Consider the following 21,214-nt stretch of genomic DNA (forward strand, 5'->3'; position numbering starts at 1 on the left):
CTCCCCACTCTAACCATAAAGTATCATTGTACAGTCAGTAGAAAGACTACTTTGTCAGTTTGTGAATCTAGTTCCTTCAGTGGCCTGTCACTGTGAACCAGCAGCCTGCAATCGCTGTCTTTGATAAACCAGTCAGTTCTCATCATTCACCAGGTGTTTATTTATTTCATTGACAAATTCTCCGAGAGCGAATATTTGTATTTCAAATTGTGCGGGAGTGATTTGTGAGTGTTTTAAGGGCAAATTACCATTCAGGACACAGGAATGGTTTACACACTGGTCAAGACATCGTCAGCTCCTGGGTACTCAGAGGCTCCATCTTCCTCTCACCCCAACCCTCCCCTCTCCACTGACACCCCCAGCCTCCCCGCTCTGATCCCAGCTCTCATCCGTGCCGGGTCTTTACCATCCCCTCCGACCTTCAACTGTCGGAGGCAGAATGCTCTGTCCTCAGGAAGGGCCTCACCTCTGTTCCCCTTCGCCCACACCTCCGCGAGTTCCGTGTTCGCCATGATGCGGAACTCTTCTTCCGCCGTCTCCGTCTCCGAGCCTACTTCTTCGGCAAGGACTCTTCCACCCCCACCGATGACCCCTTCTCCCGTCTTCAACCCTCCTCTTCTTCATGGACACCCCACTCTGGTCTTCTGCCCGCTCTGGATCTCTTTATTGCTAACTGCTGACGGGACATCAACCGTCTCGACTTCACCGCACCTTGTTCCCATTCCAACCTTACTCTTTCCGAACGCTCTGCTCTCCACTCCCTCCGCACTAATCCTAACCTTACTATAAAACCCGTCGATAAGGGGGGTGCTGTTGTAGTCTGGCGTACTGACCTCTACCTTGCCGAGGCACAGCAACAACTCGCGGATACCTCCTCTTATTTACCCCTCGATCGTTACCCCACTAAGGAGCACCAGGCCATTGTCTCCCACCCCATCACCGACTTTATCCGCTCAGGGGATCTCCCATCTACTGCTACCAACCTTATAGTTCCCACACCTCGCACTTCCCGTTTCTACCTCCTACCTAAGATCCACAATCCTGCCTGTCCTGGCCGACCTATTGTCTCAGCTTGCTCCTGCCCCACTGAACTCATTTCTGCATACCTTGACATGGTTTTATCCCCCCTTGTTCAATCCCTTCCTACCTATGTTCATGACACTTCTCACGCTCTTAAACTTTTCGATGATTTTAAGTTCCCTGGCCCCCACCGCTTTATTTTCACCATGGATGTCCAGTCCCTATATACTTCCATCCCCCATCAGGAAGGTCTCAAAGCTCTCCGCTTCTTTTTGGATTCCAGACCTAATCAGTTCCACCCCCACCACCACTCTGCTCCGTCTAGCGGAATTAGTCCTTACTCTTAATAATTTCTCCTTTGGCTCCTCCCACTTCCTCCAAACTAAAGGTGTAGCCATGGGCACCCGTATGGGTTCTAGCTATGCCTGCCTTTTTTTTGGCTTTGTGGAACAATCTATGTTCCAAACCTTTTCTGCTATCTGTCCCCCACTTTTCCTTCGCTACATTGACGACTGCATTGACGCTGCTTCCTGCACGCATGCAGAACTCGTTGACTTTATTAACTTTGCCTCCAACGTTCACCCTGCCCTCAAGTTTACCTGATCCATTTCCGACACCTCCCTCCTCTTTCTAGATCTTTCTGTCTCTATCTCTGCAGACAGCTTATCCACTGATGACTACTATAAGCTGACTGACTCTCACAGCTATCTGGAGTATTCCTCTTCTCACCCTGTCTCTTGCAAAAATACCATCCTCTTCTCGCAATTCTTCCGTCTCCGCGCATCTGCTCTCAGGAAGAGGCTTTTCATTCCAGGATGAGGGAGATGTCCTCCTTTTTTAAAGAAAGGGGCTTCCCTTTCTCCACCATCAACTCTGCTCTCAAACACATCTCCCCTATTTCACGCACATCTGCTCTCACTCCATCCTCCCGCCACCCCACTAGGAATAGGGTTCCCCTGGTCCTCACCTACCACCCCACCAGCCTCCGGGTCCAACATAATATTCTCCGTAACTTCCGCCATCTCCAACGGTATCCCACCACTAAGCACATCTCCCCCCCCCTCTGCTTTCCGCAGGGATCACTCCCTACGCAACTCCCTTGTCCATTCGTCCCCCCTATCCATCCCCACTGATCTCCCTCCTGGCACTTATCCTTGTAAGCGGAACAAGTGCTACACATGCCCTTACACTTCCTCCCTTACCACCATTCAGGGCTCCAGACAGTCCTTCCAGGTGAGGCGACACTTCACCTGTGAGTCGGCTGGGGTGATATACTGCATCTGGTGCTCCCGATGTGGCCTTCTATATATTGGCGAGACCCGACGCAGCGACGCAGACTGGGAGACTGCTTTGCTGAACACCTACGCTCTTTCCGCCAGAGAAAGCAGGATCTCCAAGTGGCCACACATTTTAATTCCACATCCCATTCCCATTCTGACATGTCTATCCACGGCCTCTTCTACTGTAAGGATGAAGCCACACTGAGGTTGGAGGAACAACACCTTGTATTCCGTCTGGGTAGCCTCCAACCTGATGGCATGAACATTGACTTCTCTAACTTCCGCTAATGCCCCACCTCCCGCTCATACCCCATCCGTTATTTATTTTTATACACACATTCTTTCTCTCACTCTCCTTTTTCTCCCTCTGACTATACCCCTTGCCCATCCTCTGGGTTCCCCCCACCTTGTCTTTCTCCCCGGGCCTCCTGTCCCATGATCCTCTCATATCCCCTTTGCCAATCACCTGTCCAGCTCTTGGCTCCATCCCTCCCCCTCCTGTCTTCTCCTATCATTTTGGATCTCCCCCTCCCCCTCCCACTTTCAAATCTCTTACTAACTCTTCCTTCAGTTAATCCTGACGAAGGGTCTCGGCCCGAAACGTCAACTGTACCTCTTCCTAGAGATGCTGCCTGGCCTTCTGCGTTCACCAGCAAATTTGATGTGTGTTGTCAAGACACAGGAACGGTTTACACGGACACTCGGTCGGGACACGGGAACGGATAACACGGACACTCGGTCGGGACACGGGAACGGTTTACACAGACAGTCAGGTCATGGAGATGGTTTACACAGATACTCAGTCAGGACACAGGGATGGTTTACATAGAAACATAGAAAACCTACAGCACAATACAGGCCCTTCAGCCCATAAAGCTCTCCTTACCTTAGAAATTACCTCTCTTCATTCACCAGGTGTTTGTTTATTTCATTGACAAATTCTCCAAGAGCAAATGTTTGTATTTCCATATATAACCATATAACAATTACAGCACGGAAACAGGCCACCTTGGCCCTTCTAGTCCATGCTGAACTCTTACTCTCACCTAGTCCCACCGACCTGCACTCAGCCCATAACCCTCCATTCCTTTCCTGTCCATATATCTATCCAATTTAACTTTAAATGACAACATAAAATGTGCCTCGACCACTTCTGCTGGAAGCTCGTTCCACACAGCTACCACTCTCTGAGTAAAGAAGTTCCCCCTCATGTTACCCCTAAACTTTTGCCCTTTAACTCACAACTCATGTCCTCTTGTTTGAACCTCCCCCCACTCCCAATGGAAAAAACCTATCCACGTCAACTCTATCTATCCCGCTCATAATTTTAAATACCTCTATCAAGTCCCCCCTCAACCTTCTATGCTCCAAAGAATAGAGACCCAACTTGTTCAAACTTTCTCTGTAACTTAGGTGATGAAACCCAGGTAACATTCTAGTAAATTTTCTCTGTACTCTCTCAATTTTGTTGACATCTTTCCCATAATTCAGCGACCAAAACGGTACACAATACTTCAAATTTGGCCTCACCAATGCCTTGTACAATTTCAACATTACATCCCAACTCCTATACTCAATGCTCTGACTTATGTATGGGGTCTTTCTTTTTTTGTATGTTAAATTTAAAATGGCTTCTTTGTTATGTTATACTGGGTAATGCTTCTTTGTTATGTTAAATGCTGAGAAAGCCTCCAGCTAGACAGTTGCTTGGGTTAATACAGACAGCAGGGTGCTATTAGCCAATGGGTGGTCATGTATCATTTTGATTTTGGATGATAATGCTGTCTCATATGACTGGGAACGGGGTTTTTGTCGGGGAGTCGGAGGAGAGACGGGGAGGACGGCAGACGTGCGGAAAGGCTCCGGTCGATCACTTCGGGTGGTCCCAAGCCGTGAGTCAACAGGATCCGGGTGGTTGTCAGGAATCGATTGAGCTCTTGGTTGCGCGCCAAGAACTTGGACTTTGATAAGTCTTGGCGCCTTTTTTTCATTACTTCCTTTCCTGTATCGAATTTATATTAATGTCATAGACTTACTAATATCTATAAAGTGTACTTGGTAAAACGTACTAGGTGTGCTGGCTGATGATTGATGTTTGGGATTGAGTTGGGCAGCAACCGACTCCGTGGGAAACGTTGAGGCAGGTGCTGGGTGGGATTTCCCCTAGACATATACGAGCCAAAATAACTGAGCGTTACACTTATAAAGGCCAGCATTCCAAAAACTTTCTTCACCACCCTATCCACATGAGAGTCCACCTTCAGGGAACTATGCACCATTATTCCTAGATCTCTCTGTTCTACTGCATTATTCAATGCTCTATCATTTACCATGTATGTCCTATTTTGATTAGTCCTACCAAAATGTAGCACCTCACGTTTATCAGCATTAAACTCCATCTGCCATCTTTCAGCCCACTCTTCTAACTGGCCTAATTCTCTCCGCGAGCTTTGAAAACCTACCTCATTATCCACAACTCCACCTATCTTAGTATCATCTGCATACTTACTCATCCAATTTACCACCCCATCACCCAGATCATTAATGTACATGACAAATAACACTGGACCCGGTACAGATCCCTGAGGCATACCACTAGTCACCGGCCTCCAATCTGACAAACAGTTATCCACCACTACTCTCTGGCGTCGCCCATCCAGCCACTGCTGAATCCATTTTACTACTTCAATATTAATACCTAACGATTGAACCTTCCTAACCTTCCATGCGGGACCTTGTCAAAGGCCTTACTGAAGTCCATATAAACAACATCCACTGCTTTACCCTTGTCAACTTTCCTAGCAACCTCTTCAAAAAATTCAATAAGATTTGTCAAACATGACCTTCCACACACAAATCCATGTTGACTGTTCCTAATCAGACCCTGTCTATCCAAATAATTATATATCCCATCTCTAAGAATACTTTCCATCACTTTAACCACCACTGACGTCAAACTCACAGGCCGATAATTGCTGGGCTTACAAATTGTGCAGGAGTGGATTTGTGAGTGTTTTAAGGGCAAATTACCATTCAGGACACAGGAATGGTTTACGCAGACACTCAGTCAGGACACAGGAATGGTTTACACAGACACTCAGTCAGGACACGGGAATGATTTACACACTCAGTCAGGACACAGGAATGGTTTACACAGACACTCAGTCAGGACACGGGAATGATTTACACACTCAGTCAGGACACAGGAATGGTTTACAGAGACACTCAGTCGGGACACGGGAATGGTTTACACAGACACTCAGTCGGGACACGGGAATGGTTTACACACTCAGTCAGGACACAGGAATGGTTTACAGAGACACTCAGTCGGGACACGGGAATGGTTTACACAGACACTCAGTCGGGACACGGGAATGGTTTACACACTCAGTCAGGACACAGGAATGGTTTACACAGACGCTCAGTCAGGACACAGGAATGGTTTACACAGACACTCAGTCAGGACACGGGAATGGTTTACACACTCAGTCAGGACACAGGAATGGTTTACAGAGACACTCAGTCAGGACACGGAAATGGTTTACACAGACACTCAGTCGGGACACGGGAATGGTTTACACAGACACTCAGTCGGGACACGGGAATGGTTTACACAGACACTCAGTCGGGACACGGGAATGGTTTACACACTCAGTCGGGACACGGGAATGGTTTACACACTCAGTTGGGACACGGGAATGGTTTACATAGACACTCAGTCGGGACATGGGAATGGTTTACACAGACACTCAGTCAGGACACGGGAATGGTTTACACACTCAGTCAGGACACAGGAATGGTTTACAGAGACACTCAGTCAGGACACGGGAATGATTTACACACTCAGGACACAGGAATGGTTTACACAGACACTCAGTCAGGACACGGGAATGGTTTACACAGACACTCAGTCAGGACACGGGAATGGTTTACACAGACACTCAGTCGGGACACGGGAATGGTTTACACAGACACTCAGTCGGGACACGGGAATGGTTTACACAGACACTCAGTCAGGACACGGGAATGGTTTACACAGACACTCAGTCGGGACACGGGAATGGTTTACACAGACACTCAGTCGGGACACGGGAATGGTTTACACAGACACTCAGTCAGGACACAGGAAAGGTTTACACCAAAACCCAGGCAGGACATTTCTGCCCCACTCTTGGTCAAAATGACATCTGCCCATCATCTTCTCGACAGACTGGCAGCTTCCTCTACTGTCATGTGGAGGCTCAACGTAGATTCGAGGAACAGCACCTCATATTCACCTTGATAGTTTCCAGCCTGATGGCATCAATATTGATTTTTCATCTGCTGGGCACCACCCCTCTGGTTTTTTACAGGGATGGGGTTGGCAAGCCCCACGCCAAACCCCTCTTTTTGCAGTCCCAGCTTGGGACCATCCATGACAGAGTTTCCTGAAGGATTCTGTCTCTACTTATTTATTGTATTTACACCATTTGTATTCTTTTGCACTAGTTTGTCAGTCTTGTAGAGTTTCTCATTGATTCTGTCGTATTTCTTTGTTCTACTGTGAGTGCCTGCTAGAAAATGAATCTGAGGATATAAACCTTGTGACCTCCCCTCCCCCAAACAAAACAATAAACCTGAGATAGCAACAGACAAATGTCAGGGGTTGACTTAGTCTTATTTAATTGTAATTTTCTTTTTTTTTGTTCTAATTGTGTTCTTTCTTGTAAAAATGATGTTTATGTTTAATATATTTTCTCCTTGTGAACACTGCTTATACTATGTATCAGTGCTGATGTTGCAAGTGAGTTTTTCATTGCAGCCATGCACAGTTGATGATTGAATGGGTGAGAACTCAGAGTGTGGGTGAAGGTTATGAAGCAGCAAATGGCAGAAAGTATTGATAAGGTCTACTGTTAAAGACAGGGGAAAAGAAATGATAGGAACTGTAGTTGGTCATTCAGCCTGTGAAACTTATTGTCATTTAATCTGACCATGGCGGATAGGCTTCAGGCTTCATCTGATTTTTTGTATATTCTTCAATCCCTAATCATTCAGAGAATGATTTCCTCTTTAAAAGGCAGAGTCTCCATTACCCTTTGGGGTAGAATATTCCAGAGAGTCCCTGCCTTCTGTGAGAAGCAATTCCTGTATACCTCGGTGTACATTCCACGATTAATGAAGGCCAATACACCGTATGCCTTCTTAACCACAGAGTCAACCTGTGCAGCTGCTTTGAGCGTCCTATGGACTCGGACCCCAAGATCCCGCTGATCCTCCACACTGCCAAGAGTCTTACCATTAATACTATATTCTGCCCCACTCCTCCCTGTCTGATAGTGATCGGAAGCGTGGGGTGGAGACAATCGTGCTGTTGGTAGCACAGGCTCTCCTTGGTGTTATGTCAGCGGGAAATCTTCAGAAGGAAGCTCCTCATCATAACCATATCGATTGGTCTTATCTGCTAAATCATTCCAATCCTTATCTCCATATTCATCCACCTCCCCTCTTTCAGATCCAAAAGCACATATTACTCCTCTCTGTGCAGCAAGTTGGTCCCGCAGCTTTTGTATTTGCTTTAAACACTTTGCATGATCCCCACTGTTGCTTTTCTTTTCATCTACTGATTTCTGTATCACATTTTTAGCTGCTTTTAAATCACTCCACTGTTTCTTTAATTCCTCCACCTGGCTCTTAGCTCCCTGGATGGCTTCCTCCTGTTTACTCTTTTCTTTACCCAGTTTCTCACACTTCATCAGAAACTGGTTCATACTCACCATCCGTCCTTCTCTGCATCTCTACCTCAGCTTTTCTTTAACGTTTTCTACCTGCTCACAAAGCCTTTAGATTTCCTGTTCCGATATATCTCACTTGGCGTCAGATTTGTGTCGACTTTCTATCAAATCCTCAGTCAGACAGGCTACTGCTACTGGCTTTTGTTTTCGGCTAAATTCCTTGTTTGAAAATTGACCCTGAGCGATGTTGAAAAGTGCTTCGCCAGTGGTTTTCTCTTCAGCGCTGGTGTGACGAGCATTCTCCCTGGGTCTCTGGAGAGGGTTAGTACAGCCAGTGCACTTGAAGTGTCTGCTTTTCTATTCATTCCTTAACAACTCAAATGTTGCATTTCAGTGTTATTGGCTATGGGTCATCTGACTGACCTTCACCACCTTCTTATTGGCTCTGATCCAAGCTGGCATCCATTTATTGCCCTTCTCTGTTCAGACCAAAGGGTCCTGCCTAAGGGTTTCGGCCCAAAACGTTGACTGTACTCTTTTGCTAGATGCTGCCTGGCCTGCTGAGTTGCTCCAACATTTTGTGTGTGTTGCTGGGGTTTCCAGCATCTGCCAATGTTCTCTTGTTAGTGAAATGTATTGGCTACGTTCACAACCAACACAACCTCAGGAAGTTCTGGGGCAGCCCACAAGGGTCACCACACATTCCAGAGCCAACACAGCACGTCCACGATATCCAGCAGAACAACACAAACAACAACAACCACAACAGCATCAAAACAAAACTACGACAACAAAACAAGCCCCTTTCCCCCTTCCCACTCACTCACACACACCGGACAGGCTGTGTCTGGGTTTCCAATCTCCAGTCACTGTTCTGTCCTCGCAGACACACAGGCTATGAGTGTGTGAAAGAGAATAAAGTGTGCAAATACTAAACAAAAGAAATAATAATAATAAATAAATGAAGTGTTGGTGCGTGGTGAAGTGGTTAAGGCGTTTGTCTAGTGATCTGAAGGTCGCTAGTTTGAGCTTTGGCTGAGATGACGTGTGTGTGCTTGAGCAAGGCACTTAACGACACATTGCTCTGTGACGACACTGGTGCCAAGCTGTATGGGTCCCAATGTCCCTTGGACAACATCGATGTCGTGGAGGAGGGAGACTTGCAGCATGCTTATTTCTTAATTATTTATTATTATTATTTCTTTTGTAGTGATAACTGAGTTTCTCAAGACCCGGCAACATCCTTGTAAACCTTCTCTGCACTCTTTCAACCTTATTTATATCCTTCCTGTAATTTGGTGACCAAAACTGAACACAATACTCCAGATTCAGCCTCACCAATGCCTTATACAACCTCATCATAACATTCCAGCTCTTATACTCAATACTTTGATTAATAAAGGCCAATGTACCAAAAGCTCTCTTTACGACCCTATCTACCTGTGACGCCACTTTTAGGGAATTTTGTATCTGTATTCCCAGATCCCTCTGTTCTGCTGCACTCCTCAGTGCCTTACCATTAACCCTGTATGTTCTACCTTGGTTTGTCCTTCCAACGTGCAATACCTCACACTTGTCTGTATTAAACTCCATCTGCCATTTTTCAGCCTATTTTTCCAGCTGGTCCAAGTCCCTCTGCAGGCTCTGAAAACCTTCCTCACTGTCTACTACACCTCCAATCTTTGTATCATCAGCAAATTTGCTGATCCAATTTACCACATTATCATCCAGATCATTGATATAAATGACAAATAACAATGGACCCAGCACTAATCCCTGTGGCACACCACTAGTCACAGGCCTCCACTCGGAGAAGCAATTCTCTACGACCACAATAGAGGATTGGGAAGCTTTTTAAAATCTAGAGAGAGCAACTAAAAAAATTAATTCGAAGGGAAAAGATGAACTATGAATGCAAGCTAGCAAATAATATTAAAGTGGATAGTAAAAGTTTTTTCAAGTATGTTAAAAATAAAAGAGATGAGATTGGATATAGGACCGCTAGAAGATGAGGCAGGAGAAATAATAATGGTGGACAAGGAGATGGCTGATGAACTAAATGAGTATTTTGCATCAGTCTTCACTGTGGAAACACTAGCAGTATGCCTGATGTTGTAGTGTGTGAAGGAAGAGAAGTGGGTGCAGTTACTATTACAAGAGAGAAGGTGCTCAAAAAGCTGAGAGACCCAGAGGTACATAAGTCACCTGGACCAAATGAACTGCACCCTAGAATTCTGAAAGGTAGCATTACAGATTGTGGTGGAATTAGAAATGATCTTTCTAAAATGATTGGACTCTGGCATGGTGCCAGAGGACTGGAAAATAGCAAATGTCACTCCACTCTTTAAGAAAGGAGGAAGGCAGCAGAAAGGAAATTATAGACCAATTAGCCTGACCTCAGTGGTTGGGAAGATGGGAGAGTCAACTGTTACGGATATGTTGATGGAGTACTTGGTAACACATGACAAGATAGTACAAAGTCAGTATGGTTTCCTTCAGAGAAAATCCTGCCTGATGAGCCCGTTGGAATTCTTTGAGGAGCTTACAAGTAGGATAGATAAAGTGGAGGCTGTGGAACTTGTATATTTGGACTGTCAGAAGGCCTTTGACAAGGTGCCACACATGAGGCTGCTTACCAATTTAAGAGCCCATGGTATTACAGGAAAGATACTAACATGGTTAGAGCATTGGCTGATTGGTAGGAGGTAGTGAGTGGGAATAAAAAGATCCTTTTCTGGTTGGCTGCCAGTGACTAGTGGTGTTCCACAGGTGTCGGTGTTGGGACCACTTCTTTTTATGCTGTATATAAATTATTTAGATGATGGAATAGATAGCTTCGTTGCCAAGTTTGTAGATGATATGAAGATTGGTGGAGAGGCAAGTAGTTTTGAGGAAACAGGTAGAATGCAGAAAGACTTAGACAAATTAGGAGAATGGGCAAGAAAGTGGCAAATGAAATACTATGTTGGAAAATGCATGGTCATGCACTTTGCCAGTAGAAATAAATGTGCAGACTATTTTCTAAATGGGGAGAAAATCCCAAAATCTGAGATGCAAAGGGACTTGGGAGTCCTTGTGCAGAACATCCTGCAGGTTAACTTGCAGTTGGAGTCAGTGGTGAGGAAGGCAAATGCCATGTTAGCATTCATTTCAAGAGGTCTAGAATACAAGAGCAAGGACGTGATGCTGAGGCTTTATAAGGCACTGCTGAGGCCTCAACTTGAGTATTGTGAACAGTTTTGGGCCCCTCATCTTAGAAAAGATGTGCTGGCATTGGAGAGGGTCCAGAGGAGGTTCACAAGGATGATTCCAGGAATGAAGGGGTTATCACACAAGGAATGTTTGATGGCTCCAGGTCTGTACTCACTGGAATTCAGAAGGATGAGAGGGATCTCAGTGATCAAACATTTGAAAGGCCTAGACGGAGTAGACATGGAAAGGATGTTTCCCATGTGTCTAGGATGAGGCCACAGCCTCAGGATAGAGGGGCGCCCTTTCAAAACAGAGATGCAGAGAAACTTCTTCAGCCAAAGGGTGGTGAATTTGTTGCCACATGCAGCTGTGGAGGACAGGTTGTTGGATGTATTTAAGGCAGAGATTAATAGGTTCTTGATTGGACATGACACCAAATGTTACGAGGAGAAGGCCGGGAACTGCATCCAGAGTAATAATTATTTTGTTCTCTTTAAACTTGTGTACAGGAATGGCACTGAACGATATTTAAACTTTGAAAGGTTTCCTGAGTAGAGAGACATAGACAGAGGGTGCAATACTGGACCTCCTCTTGGAGAATGAGGCAGGGAAAGTAACTGAGGTGGCAGTGAGGGAGAACTTTGGCTCTGGTGAGCACAATTCTTGTAGTTTTAAGATAGTGATGGAAAAGTAAGCATAGGTCCCCAAGTTAGGGTCCAAAACTCAACTGAGCTAATTTTGTGGGAATTAGGCAGGATCAAGCAGGGGATTAAATTGGATTATGTGCATTTTTATGTGGATGAATTCTCAGGGCTTGACTGAGTATATCATCAGACTATATGGGAGGCTAGAGAAGAAATTGTGGAGGCTGTTGAAGAGATATTTGCTTCATTTTTACAGGAGAAATTCCCAAAGACTGGAAAGTGGCTACTGTCATTCCGCTGTTAAAGAAGAGTAGCAAGGAGAAGCTAGGGAATTATTTGAAGAAGTAACTGAAAATGTAGATGAGAGTAGGGCAGTGGATGTTGTTTACTTTGACCTTTGCAAAGTATTAAGGTCCCACATGTAACTTTAGGTGCCTTGAAATCCAGGGAGAGCAATTTGGGTGAATTCAAAATGAATTTTTAGGTAGGAATCAGAGGGTTTTTAAAGGTTGTTTCTCGGAATGGAGACCAGTGATTAGTGGTCTGCTTTATGGGTCAGTGTTGGGACCCTTGTTATTTGTTATTTATAGAATGATTTGGATGTGAATACACAAGGCTTGGTCAGCAAATATGCAGATGACACCAAATGAGGAGATGTTGATAATAGTGAAGAAGGTTATCATAGATTACACAGTGATCCCGATCATTTACACAAGTGGGCTGAGAAGTGGTAAATAGATTTCAATACAGATAAGTATAAGGTATTGGATGCATTTTGGAAAATCAAACCGGTTTGGGACTAGTACTCTAAATAGTCGGGCACCAGGGAGTGCAATGGAACAGAGAGACCTCGGAGTACAAGTACATCGTTCATTGAAAGTGCTGTCACAGAATGGTGAAAAGGGCATTTAGCATGCTGACCATCTGCAGTCGGGACATTGAGTAGAGGAGTTGGGACATTATGCTGCGGTTGTATAAGTCATTGGTAAGGCCACACTTGGAGTACTGTGTACAGCTTTGTTCAGCCTGTTATAGCAAAGTTGTAATTAAACTAAAACAAGTGCAGAAAAGATTTACGAGGATATTGCCAAGACTAGAGTTATAGGTAGAGGTTGGTCAGGCTAAGTCTTTATCGATTGGAACATGGGGGAATGAGGCCTTGTAGAAATGTTTAAAATAATGAGAAACATAGATAAGGTGGATGGAATCAACCTTCCCCAGGGAGGAGAGCCCTACACTAGGAGGACAAAGATTTCAGGTGAGAGTGGAAAGATTTATCAGGGACCTGAGGAGCAACTTTTTCCACACAGAGGTTGGTGAGTAGATGGAACGAACTGTCAGAGGAAGTAATTGAGGGAAATACAATCTTCTCATGTGGGAAATACTTGGATTGGTATATTCAGGGACAGTGCTTGGAGGGATATGGGACAAATACAGTAAATTGTTATGAGCTGGGAGAACAATGTGGTCAGCATGGACTCGTTGGGCTGAAGGGCCTGTACCTGTGCTGTATTCTCTATGATTCTACATTGCAACTTTACAAAACACTGGATAGGCCACACTGGGAGTACTGTGTGTAGTTCTGGTCACAACACTATAGGAAGGGTGTGGTTGCACTGGAGAGAGTGCAGAGGAGATTCGCCAGGATGTTGCTGGATTGGAGAAGTTTGGTGATGGGGAGAGATTGCATCCGCTGGGCTTGGTTTCCCTGGAGTGAAGACAGCTGAGGAGGGACCTTTATAAGTATACAAGGTTGTGAAAGGCATAGATGGGATAGAGAGTGAAAATCATTTCCCATGGTATGATAGGGGTATCAAAAACAACTTTTGGGATTAAGCTGAGAGGAAGGAGTTTTGAAGGAGATGTGTGAGATAAATTTTTAAAACAGAGAATGATTGACACCTGGAGCACACTGACAGAGGAGGACATCTTATGTTTAATATTACAAGAAAGGTTTAGAAAAGCATTTAAATAGACATGGTTTAGAAGGGTATGGACCTCATGTGGACAAATGGGATTGTTGTCGATGGGAAAATACACAGCATGATGAGATGGGCCAAATGGCCTGTTTCTGTGCTGTACAGATCTGTGACTCAGCTGTGAATAAATGGTCGGTTAAAATAGCAACAAATAATCTTCAACAATGTATATCATTCATTAGAAATTATAAGGGATTATTTCATTCATTACAGGCAGCAACGAAGGAACTAATGAGAACAACCGTGTTGAAATAGAACAGGTATTTTGTTTATATAAATTCCTGCAGTTTTCTTGTGTTTAAATAGTTTGTAACTTCACTGTCATTTCTCCCTCTCTCAATTCACACATGTATAAACTCATTGGAATCTTCCTGCTGTATTTATAATGCCACTCTCTCTCATTTATTGACACATGGGTTAGTGGGAATCATGACTTCTGTTACTGTCGATAATATCTAGTTAAATCTAATTTAATGGATGGTATCCCTCAGTGTTTCATTACATTCTTGTTTGGACAGTATTATGGATATTTACCATTTCTCCCAGTCTATGTCTGGTTCTGCAGGAAATGGTTGTCTCTGTCTGACCCTTTGTAACATCTGTTATATCCAGTTAGTCACCCCTGCCTCTCCCTCGTCCCACTCCTCTCTCCTGCCCTGTCCCACACCCCTCCCCCCACTCTGCCCGTCACTCTGTCCCATCTTTATCTCAGTGAACAAAGTGAAGATTTGTCATCATGTATAACAAACACATTCTGTCCATTTTAGGATCACGGAGAAGTGGAGGAATTACAAACTCTCAGCCCAGGTCATGAAGCTGAACCTGAAAATCATCCGGTCAGTTAGAAGGGACACGACAGCCTTCAGTTCCAGAGGTGACTGTGAGGGCAGGTTCTGTGTCCCTGCTGTAGACTGGAGCCTGGAAAATCCTTCCCACCAACAGTGGGACCATGGTGCTCTGCAGCTGTAACTTGTCTTACCCTGAGTGAGAACAATACTGCACTCATTTCAACTCTCAGCTTCCAGTGAGAAATTCAATCCCTGATAATCTGGCAAAATTCTCATTGGCAGTGGAATCATTTGAATGAACCAGGAAAGAGGAGCCCAGAGGGGCTCGGTCCACAAGACCTTATGGGTTTGTCTCTGATTTAGATCACTGGAAGGTGCAGTAACTACATAATATGTGCTTCAGAAGACAGTCCTGACTGCAATCTGGGACATCAAATGCAGGGTCCCACACACAGTTCAACTGCTTTGCCTGATGAAGACAACCACAATCTGGTTTATTGTCACGGTGTTATGAGATGAACTTTGTTGTTTTATGACAAGATCACTGCCTCTCAGATTCCTCGCCTCGGGATCATTCATTGCTGATCTCTACCACATCTCACACTTTACTCCTTGCTGCTGCCTGGCTGTAGCCCTGGAGGGTCACCAAGGCCCCCTTGTACAACAAGCACCTCTTGTGGTTAATGTTCCCCATCAGAATGACAAGGTCTCTCTGAGTCCCTCTCCTTTCCCATCATTTCCAATCTGTTTGTGAAGCAGCAACACTTCCTGTTGCTTGTATTTGTTTGTGCCATCGAGGCTGACTTCCCCTGTCGTAGCAGAGAGGTGAAGTGCTGGCAGCTGACAGAGATCAAACAGAACATCCCGATGTCACCATTTTCACTCCCGGCCATGGCATTGCTCTTCCATCACGTCGGTGTTACAGGAGTTACCCTTTGTACCCTCGCAGTAGTCAGTTGGAACTGGAGTTCCTCTGTTCAGGACTCCAACAACCAACAACCACACCCATCATCCAAGTCAGAGTGACCTATCAGTGATGAGCATTTTCTTCATCAATCTACAAACATCGAACTATTACTCCTGGGCCATCCTGAGAAGGGTCACAGAGTCACAGCACAGAAACAGGCCCTTCGGCCCACCAAGTCCATGCTGACCTTGTTGTCCATCTACACTGATCCCACTTGCAATCATTGTGGGATCTACATCAAATCTGTCATTTTCCTGCTCAGACTGTCTGCCGTTAGTCAAACTGAGGACAGTGTGTAGACTCCACCCCACCTTTGTGTTGTTGTATCAGACTAAAACAGTGAATCCAAGCCCAGAAATCCTTTCCATTTTGTACAAGTATTAAAACTGCCCTGGCTGTTACACTAATGCTGTTATTAGAAATCCCATAAAGATTGTGATTTCCCCCAGTACTAATACCAGGAACAGCATTTCCTCACAAAATCCCTCCCATTTCTGTACAGAGCAGTGAAACTGCAATAAAACTCTATGAGTTTGAATGTTGTACTGGAGGGTGATTTTGGGATATTTTAATCCTATGCTGTATGTACAGGTGTACATTTGTATTTTAAACATGTTGCCTGATGCCTTTTTATGATCATTGCTGATTAAATAAGCCACTTCTGTTTTGCTGTTGCTTACTATTCATGAATGGGATCAGCCTAATTATAGGATAATTTACAATGTCCGATTAACCTCCTACCTTTGGACTGTGGGAGGACAGTGGAACATCCAAGGAAACCCACACAGTCACAGGGAGTGTGTACAAACTCCTTACAGACAGTGGTGGGAATTGAACCCGGGTCACTGGTACCATAAAGTGTTGTGCTGACCAATACAGTACCATGGTACAGAAAATGCTGGAAACACTCAGCAATTCAGGCAGCATCTGTGGAAAGAGAAACAGAATTAATGTTCCAGGTTGAGGACGTCAGAACTGGGAAAGATTGAAAACAGGTTGGTTTTAAATTACAAGGAGGATGGAGGGGGTCAGTAAAACAAAGGGTCAGAGTTCTCATGGGGTACGTTGTGGATGAGGTCACTGGGATTGTAATGAATGAAGTTATTACGGGGGTGAAACATGAACAAAGGAACATAAAACTCTAGAGTGAGGGAGATGGAGCACACACAAAGGGATGTAAAAGTTGTGAAATGTAGAGATGTAGGAAATGCCCAGCAGGCCTGTTAATGGGGAGAGAAAAACTGAGTCAATGTTACAGATGGATGAGCTGCAGCAGAACTGACGGTTCTGAGAGAATTAGAGACAACAGGCTGTCTGATGTTGAATATCGAGTCTGGGAGGCTGCAGTGTGGTCAGGAGGAAGATTTTCATTTACATTTGAGACAAAGTGAATTGAACCCACTGGCTGGAACCGCACTTTACACAAAGGAAGGTGGGTGTGGTTGTTGGAGTTTAATTATCCCAGTCCCCGGATATAGCTCTCATTTGCTGGGACCAATAAACACATCATATTACAAATATCCTGGAAAATATTAGCATGTTTCTCATGGGCCTGAACTGAGCCCACTTTGAACAGAAATCTGCATACTTGCCTGGTGGAACACAGGAAAATAAAACAACGTCTAACAGCTCAAACTATAACTACAGCTCCTTGTATTCCTGCCCATGTCCGTGTAACAAGGAAGCATTTAGCCATTTTCCTGGAATGGAAGGGACACTCAACATTTTCGAATCGTTCCCGTCCATCCGCCCACTGCTCCAGCTCACCCCAGTTTACTGCCATTCGCCTGACTGTTGGCTGTTTCCAACTGTGCAGTCTGCAGCTTTACTGTCTTTTAAATTTAGTTGTTAAAAGCCAAATTTAAAAAGAGAGCACCAAATAGATTCTTATTCCTGTCACCCAGAGTGTAAAGGCAAAGTTTATATTCAGAGTTTTATCACTAGGTCTGTATTTCATTGAACATTTATAATGACCCACAAGTTACAAACAGGGCATCCTCTTAGTATTGAAGGCGCTATATAAGTGCAGTCCATTTTGTTGGACCCTGAGGAGCATTGAAGGCCAAGTCACTGGGAAATTCCCACCTCTTCCTTTTCTCATAGAGGGATGTGAGATCTTTGCCAGTCCCACATGTGAGGGAGAGGCAAGCGGCTCGTTAGTACAACATCCTTCTCCGAGGATCGTCACCTTGTCACGGAGAGGCTGGTGATGGAGATCCCAAGAGCGATGGCGTCTGGAATTTATCTCCTGGTATGGTCACCACAGCGATGATGTCAAAGGGAAGGTTCCAGACAAAGAACAACCCAACTAAGACCTCAATGGTGGAGCTGGCAGGAGATGATCAAACTGCACAAAGACAGTGAAAGCTGCAGCAGTGAAGGGTCCCAGTCACTGGGCCCTGACCCTGATCTGTCAATGAACCTGTGGTAGCTGCCCCTGCATCTGAACCCAAAGGGGTTCAATATCCTGGCAGGCAGGTTTAATAGAGCTGACAGGGAGAGTTTAAACTAATTTGGTAGGGGGATGGGAACCAGAGTGATAGGGCTGAGGAAGGGAAAAACAGAAATAAGTCAAAGAAAGCATGCAACAGAGATGATAAAAAGGACAGGCAGTAGATGAGGCATAATCACAGCCAGTGGGATGAGTTACAGGGCAATAGAGGTGTGGTGCAGTGAAAACAGAAAGCAACAAATACTGGACTGAAAGTGTTGTATCTGAATGCAGGCAGCATAAGAAATAAAATGGATGATCTTGGAAGTCAGCTACAGATTGGGAAGTATGATGTTGTTGCCATCTCTGAAACTTGGCTGAAGGATGGCTGCCATTGGGAGTTGAATGTCCAAGTATATGCGGAGTATCAGAAAGATAGGTTAGTAGGCAGAGGGGGTGGTGTGTCCCTGTGTATAAGAAATAATATTAAATCATTAGAAAGGGGTGACATAGGATTGGAAGGTATAGAGTCTGTATATGTTGTGTTAAGTAATGGCAAGGGTAAAAGGGGTCCAATATAGAACGTAGAACATAGCGCAGTACAGGCTCTTCGGCCCAGAATGTTGTGCCAACCCTCAAACCCTGCCTCCCATATAACCCTCCACCTTAAATTCCTCCATATACCTGTCTAGTAGTCTCATAAATTTCACTAGTGTATCTGCTTCGACCACTGACTCAGGCAGTGCATTCCACGCACCAACTACTCTCTGAGTAAAAAATCTTCCTCTAATATCTCCCTTCAGCTTCCCACCCCTTACCTTAAAGCCATGTCCTCTTGTATTGAGCAGTGGTGCCCTGGGGAAGAGGTGCTGGCTGTCCACTCTATCTATTCCTCTTAATATCTTCTATACCTCTATCATGTCTCCTCTCATCCTCCTCCTCTCCAAAGGGTAAAGCTTTAGCTCCCTTAATCTCTGATCATAATGCATACTCTCTAAACCAGGCAGCATCCTGGTAAATCTCTTCTGTACCCTTTCCAATGCTCCCACATCTTTCCTATAGTGAGGTGACCAGAACTGGACACAGTACCCCAAGTGTGGCCGAACCAGAGATTTATAGAGCTGCATCATTACCACGCGACTCTTAAACTCTACCTTTCAACTTATGAAAGCTAACACTTCATAAGCTTTCTTAACTACCCTATCTACCTGTGAGGCAACTTTCAGGGTTTTGTGGACATGTAACCCCAGATCCCTCTGCTCCTCCACACTGCCATGTATCCTGCCATTTACTTTGTACTCTGCCTTGGAGTTTCTCCTTCCAAAGTGTACCACCTCACACTTCTCTGGGTTGAACTCCATCTGCCACTTCTCAGCCCACTTCTGCATCCTATCAATATCTCTCTGCAATCTTCGACAATTCTCTACACTATCCAGAACACCACCAACCTTTGTGTTGTCTGCAAACTTGCCAACACACGCTTCTACCCCCACATACAGGTCGTTAGTAAAAATCACGAAAATTGAATGTTCCAGAACTGATCCTTGTAGGACACCACTAGACACAACCCTCCAATCCAAATGTACTCCCCCCACCATGACCCTCTGCTTTCTGCAGGCAAGCCAATTCTGAATCCACCTGGCCAAGCTTCCCTGGATCCCATGCCTTCTGACTTTCTGAATAAGCCTACCGTGTGGAACCTTGTCAAACGCCTTACTAAAATCCATGTAGATCACATCCACTGCACTACCCTCATCTATATGCCTGGTCACCTCCTCAAAGAACTCTTTTAGGATTGTTAGACATGATCTGCCTTCCACAAAGCCATGCTGGTTGTCCCTGATCAGACCATGATTCTCTAAATGCCTATACATCCTATCTCTAAGCATCTTTCCCAACAGCTTTCCCACCACAGACATAAGGCTCACTGGTCTATAACTACCCGGACTATCCCTACGACCTTTTTTGAACAAGGGGACAACATTCGCCTCCCTCCAATCCTCCGGCACCATTCCCGTGGACAACGAGGACATAAACATCCTAGTCAGGGGTGCAGCAATCTCTTCCCTCACCTCGTGGAGCAGCCTGGGGAATATTCCGTCAGGCCCCGGGGACTTATCTGTCCTAAAGTATTTTAATAACTCTAACACCTCCTCTCCCTTAATATCAACATGCTCCAGAACATCAACCTCACTCATATTGTCCTCACTGTCCTCAAGTTCCCTCTCATTGGTGAATACCGAAGAGAAGTATTCATTGAGGACCTCGCTCACTTCCACAGCCTCCAGGCATACCTTCCCACCTTTATCTCTAATCAGTCCTATCTTCACTCCTGTCATCCTTTTGTTCTTCACATAACTGAAGACTGCCTTGGGGTTTTCCTTTACCCTACTCGACAAGGCCTTCTCATGCCCCCTTCTTCCTCTCTTCAGCCCCTTCGTAACCTCCTTTCTTGCTGCCCTATATTCCTCAATAGACCCATCTGATCCTTGCTTCTTAAACCTCATGTATTCTGCCTTCTTCCACCTGACTAGATTCTCCACCTCACTTGTCACCCATGGTTCCTTCACCCTACTATTCTTTATCTTCCTCACCGGGACAAATTTATCCTTAACATCCTGCAAGAGATCCTTAAACATTGATCAGATGTACATCGTATATTTCCCTGCAAAAACATCATCCCAATTCACACCCACAAGTTCTAGCCTTATAGCCTCATAATTTGCCCTTCCCCAATTAAAAATTTTCCTGTCCTCTCTGATTCTATCCTTTTCCATGATAATGCTAAAGGCCAGGGAGCGGTGGTCACTGTCCCCCAGATGCTCACCCACTGAGAGATCTGTGACCTGACCTGGTTCATTACCTAGTACTAGATCTAGTATGGCATTCCCCCTGGTCGGCCTGTCCACATACTGTGACAGGAATCCGTCCTGGACACCCTTACCAATCTCTGCCCCATCTAAACCCTTGGAACTAATCAGGTGCCAATCAATATTAGGGAAGTTAAAGTCACCCATGATAACAACGCTGTTATTTTTGCACCTTTCCAAAATCTGCCTCCCAATCTGCTCCTCGGTATCTCTGCTGCTACCAAGGGGTCTACAGAATACCCCCAACAGAGTAACTGTTCCCTTCCTGTTCCTGACCTCTAGCCATACTGACTCAAAAGAGGATCCTGCTACATTACCCACCCTTTCTG

This window comes from Mobula hypostoma, chromosome 5 (genome assembly GCF_963921235.1).
Source record: "Mobula hypostoma chromosome 5, sMobHyp1.1, whole genome shotgun sequence".
Classification (NCBI taxonomy): domain Eukaryota; kingdom Metazoa; phylum Chordata; class Chondrichthyes; order Myliobatiformes; family Myliobatidae; genus Mobula; species Mobula hypostoma.